This window comes from Manacus vitellinus, unplaced genomic scaffold (assembly GCF_001715985.3).
Source record: "Manacus vitellinus isolate BGI_N305 unplaced genomic scaffold, ASM171598v3 scaffold_43_pilon, whole genome shotgun sequence".
NCBI classification, from domain to species: domain Eukaryota; kingdom Metazoa; phylum Chordata; class Aves; order Passeriformes; family Pipridae; genus Manacus; species Manacus vitellinus.
In genome coordinates, this window is record NW_021940560.1 from 3,677,117 (window position 1) to 3,682,116 (window position 5,000).

Below are 5,000 nucleotides of genomic sequence, written 5' to 3' on the forward strand. Positions count from 1 at the left end.
AGTGGGCAGTTTGAGACAGACAATGAAGGTGAGGGGAAAGGACATGGGTGCCACCAGCTCAGCCTGTGTGGACAACAAGGGGACATCCACTCTCAAGGGGCCGATTTGGGAGAGACTCATGGTGCACCACGAAGCAGGGGAGTGGGATGTGCTGGTTCCTGTATTTATTTTGAGGCTTTTTTGCGATGGTCCCCAGTGGCCCTGTTCATCCTGTGACAATAAACCCATGTCATGGGCTTATTTTAAGGCCATTTCAAGGAGCTCATACATGGAGACCTCAGATCAGGCTGATGGCACTGTGTGGGGACCCTGCAGCTTCCCTGGGTGGGTTGATGTCCATGCAGGACAGGAGTTCTGGAAAGGAGAACATTCTCTTGCCCTTTGTCCTTGGCTGTGGATGTCTTATATCGCTTTCCTGCAGGGCTTCCATCTGTGTGTGTAGGCCTGCCCTTGGCTCACTGTGTCCAACAATGGACAAGTTGTCTGTCACATCTTCAGCTTCATCACTGCTTAAATTTGGGGTATCCATTTTTTTAAGCTTTTTTTTTTTTGCCCTTGGGACAGTATGCACATGGCAAAATTAACTACTCCAGAAAATCCCAGCAAACTCAAGCCAGGAAAGCATGCATGAGCTTATAGAGAGTCCTCTGAAAAGCAGGTATTCCTTTTCCCTGAATTTTTAAAATATTTTAAGTTTTGACGCATGCTGGCCCAAAATAATTATTTATTCTGTACAACCAGTAGTAAAAAGAACCCAGAGGGAAATTCTGGCAAAGTTGTTTCTACACAACTTCAACTGAGCCTGATTCCAGTCAAAGTTATATTGATGTAAATCATGGGCTAAGAAGGTTGATTTAAGTCAATAGTTACCCTGGCAAAAAATCTGCGTGAATATAATTAAAATCAGCCCTCCTTGGAGTTGTGCATGTGTGGCAAAACTTGGACCTAAATGTTGCAGAAATGAATTAATAAATGCAAAGAAGGTTCAAAAGTTGTAAAATTAAATATACATCTGTGAAAACATCCATCCAATTACGTGGCTGCACATTTACAGGATGCATTTTACACTTCATGTGGAATTAAACTATTAGTAAAAATCTGTCTGCAAATAGTGACACTTACTTTAAAGGATCACATGGACTTATATTGTTTCATAATGCATCTAAAATAGCAGTTCCTGAAACATCACTTCCACTTTAACAAAATGTGTTACTCTCACACAGGCTAAAACTCTATTTTCCTGAGGAAGGACTATTGAAGTATTTAGTTGGGAAGGGTTGGGTTAATACATGTAATTTCTTTTCTTTCATTGGACTTCCTTTTGCCAACTTTACCTTGTATAAATAATTTTGCCTGTGAGAGTCTTTACATGGAATGCAGATTGACTATTACTTCCTGAATAGATTTAAATTTAACACCAATTTAGTCACTGTAGTATTCCTATATTGGAAATAACAGCTTCCATAGGACTTCTACAAAGTGCCAGAAATATGATCTCATACGTGGAAACAAATTTAAATGTGTTTTCTTTTACATGTTTTCTTTTCATATATTTTTCCCACCTATGTTTCCCTTGTTTCCCAAATTCTCTCCTGTGTTCCAGGGCTGTGAGAAATCTGGAAAATTACCCACTGAAAAAACCCCTAGCTTTTAATAAGAATTGCCAGTCTCACAAGCATTTTTATGTTATAGTTGTTGGAGGTTTTTTTGTTTGTTTGTTGTTTTTTTTTTTTAAAGCAGGGAATTTTGCTTCCCAAAACCCAGATGCTTTTAAGATAAAACTGGGCTGTCCTGTTCATAATTTCTGAACTAAACATGAATGAGGGGTTTGATTAGGAGCCTGGAAACCATTTATTTAGCTTGGATGTTGTGAAAGTGATTGGCTCCTGCTTTGGGAAGTGGCATTTCCCATGAGCTGCTGGGATAACCCCAACAGCTGGGCAGGGCTCACCACCAGGGAAGGGGCCCAGGGAAGACCACGGCTCCTAACTGTGTCCTCTCCTTTCCATGGGGACATGGAAGGGCCAGGTCTTCGCTCTGAGATGTGTCAGCTCGCATGGGAGGGCAAAGTGGAGTTGTCACCTCACAGTCCCTGTGGCAGACCTGGAGAAAACCATCCCTCCCATACAGCAGAAACACTATGGGAAGGGGACTCACTGTGCTTTTCCTTGTTCTACCCCCTAACGTAAGGTTTAATATTTGCTTCCTTCTTTTTTCACTCAAAGAACCAAAACCAAATTAAAAAAAAAGAAAAAAAAAAAAAAAAAAAGAAAAAACTCACCTCAGGATGAGATCATAGCTCAATGCATTATGGTTTGGATGCAAATGTACATTTTCAGTGGGTTCCTTGGCTCGTGTGTCAGGCGCTATTGGAATTTTTCGAGTTATTTGGCAGTTGAATAGTACGGTTTCCAACTTCTTCTTCATCAGCTTTTGAGGCAAATAGAAAAGAGCTAATAATACACTTCAGTTTGCTCTCCAGGCTTGGAAAGCTAGCAAGCAACTTGCTGGAACTCTAACAGTCCTTCTCCAGCCTGCTTCCTGCTTTGTGTGGTCAGAAATCCCTAGAGGTGCAGCTGAAGACCTCCCTCCATGGGTGGCAATGCTTTACCTGCTCCCAGGCAGAAAGAAAAATTGCTGCAGGTCAACAAGGTGACTCAACTTGTCATGAATATTGCCTTTAGTCAGCTTTCTTCAGGGTTTTGCTTGCTGCTTTTCCAGGTAGGGTGGGCCTTGTCTGCTTCCCTGTCGCCCAAACCGCCAAAAGAAAGTGGAGTGGTGTGAAACTCCCTGGCTGAAATGAGTTTTATCCACGTTCCTATATTATTCCTTTGCTGTGGGTTTTATTGGTGGAGTTTATCTTTGCTAACAATGCTAAATGCTTTACATGCTTCCTAAAGGTCATGGGAAAAGAGGGATGAACTAGTAGACAAGGAAGCATCCCCTGTGTGGGACAAGTCATCCCAGGAGCGGGAGGGGAGCCTTCTCAAACATCCCATGTATTTCTGGAGGCTCTGGTGCTCCAGCAGCCACAAAACTCCCAATACTCCATGGCTCTCACACTCATCTACTGAGGACTGTGCTGGGAAAAAGAGGAACACTGACTAGCAGATTTTCTGTCTGATGGTTTGCCTTGCTGCAGTTTCCCTCTTGTGGCTGCCCTCAAAGTGTCTGTGCTTCTTGGGATTTCCAAAGATGTTTATTCCATGAGTTTTATTATCCATACAACCAGGAGATCACAGAATCACAGACTAGTTTGGGTGGCAAGGGACCTTAAAGCTCATCTCGTTCCAATCACCTGCCATGGGCAGGAACACCTTCCACTAGACCAGGCTGCTCTGAGCTCCATCCAACCTGGCCTTGAACTCTTCCAGAGATGGGGGCATCCCCAACTTCTCTTTGCTGAGCTCCGAGATGCTCCAGGGCTGCAATCAGCCTGTTGTGTTAGTGGACAGGCTTGTGGGGTAGCTAAACAGGATTATCTCCAATGGAGCAAGGACCCAACTGGCAGCAGGAGAAGCCGCAGCAAGACACTGGGATCAGTAATCACATGAGTGTGTTTAGTCTGGAAAAGTAAAGCTAATTGCTCCTGCGTCAGGAGCAAGGAAGGGATTTGCACACTTTCTGCAGGTAGCACAGCTAAGGAGCTTCAAAAAACTGGTTTGGCAATTAGATAAGCAGATGCAGAACTGCCATAAAACTTCTAAGCATGTCCAAGGGCAACAGTTACTGCGAAAAAGTATAATTTTATCATTAGGTCTAAATCTGTCCCCAGAACAAGCAGCGGTTAGTAACTTGAGTCTTATGGCTGGCAAAATGTAAATTACCAATATCAGCTCCTGTAGCTAATGGCAGTTTTACCAGAGGGAGCATTGCAGGATTGGGCTCGGAACAGATTTTACAGGCGAGAGATCCTGGTTCAGCACCGAGCCCCGCACAGGCGCAGGGATGCCTGCCATGTGGAGCTCATCTCCGATTCAGGATGACATGTGTCCACTCCGAGGACGTAATGGCTAATACGCCGCGCATTAAGTTAAAAATATAACAGCAAGTCTGCATAGCCGGCGTGCCATTCGGGGAGGGAAACACTCACCCGTGCATATTAAACCCAATTTCCATGCTCGTTTTTACATTCCTTTCCTCCACGCACCCCAAAGGATCGTTAGGGACGGATGGTCTGTACATCATCATTTTATGAAACAAAGATGTGTTTGTTTTACATGAAGGCAACAAAAAGAAAAAAAAAAATCCTCGCTGACTTCTATTATTTTTCCCTGTGTCGTAATTTAAACAGAAGTAACCGAGTGTTTTACCCTTTTATCTCCCCACCACCAGAAAATACCTGCTACAGATGCACACCGAGGCCTTGCAATGGCTTTGCCAAATGCCATATAGCAAAAGGCCTTATTCCTTTGAAGCCTTGCACATGGGCATAACTCCATATACAATGGAGGCAATTCCGTTGTCCTCTACGGGACATAATTCTTCAAAATTCTATGGCTGCATGAAAAACTTGGGTTCACTCCAATTTTTTTTTCCAACTACTTCTTAAATAATAGCAGAGAAAGTATGGTTGATGTCCACAGTTTAGTGCTTCAGAAAATGCAGACAATTAAATTCTACAGGCCTCTATTTCCACCTTTAGAGCGTTCCTCCTTGCCTTTCTCAAAGTTTTTATTGCAATGCAAAGCACAAGAGAAAGTGTAAGGGAAAAGTCCTTCCCTGATTTCATACAATGGAGGAGATAAACCCCTCTATTTAAATGGATATATATCTGTTATCAACTTAACTAAGCAAAGGAAGGTGTTCATTAGCTAGGCTGGATTAAAAAATAAATAAATAAATGTGAGAGAGAAGAGATTGAATGTGGAAGAGTGAGAAGAACAAACAAGTCAAAGCATTTGTTCATGCTGCAATCTACACATCAATTATCCTGCTGTGCTAATTACCACCTTTCCATACCCCAGGTACCTAAGCATTCGCACTTACTCACTCTTTCA

The 5,000-nt window shown here is 42.8% G+C and overlaps 1 protein-coding gene across 2 annotated transcripts in view; it reads left to right on the top strand.

Annotated features, from left to right (window-relative positions):
* Positions 1–5,000, top strand: part of ZEB2 (zinc finger E-box binding homeobox 2) — a 115,462-nt gene that overhangs the window by 60,740 nt on the left and 49,722 nt on the right. The gene's annotated exons all lie outside the window — the stretch shown is intronic.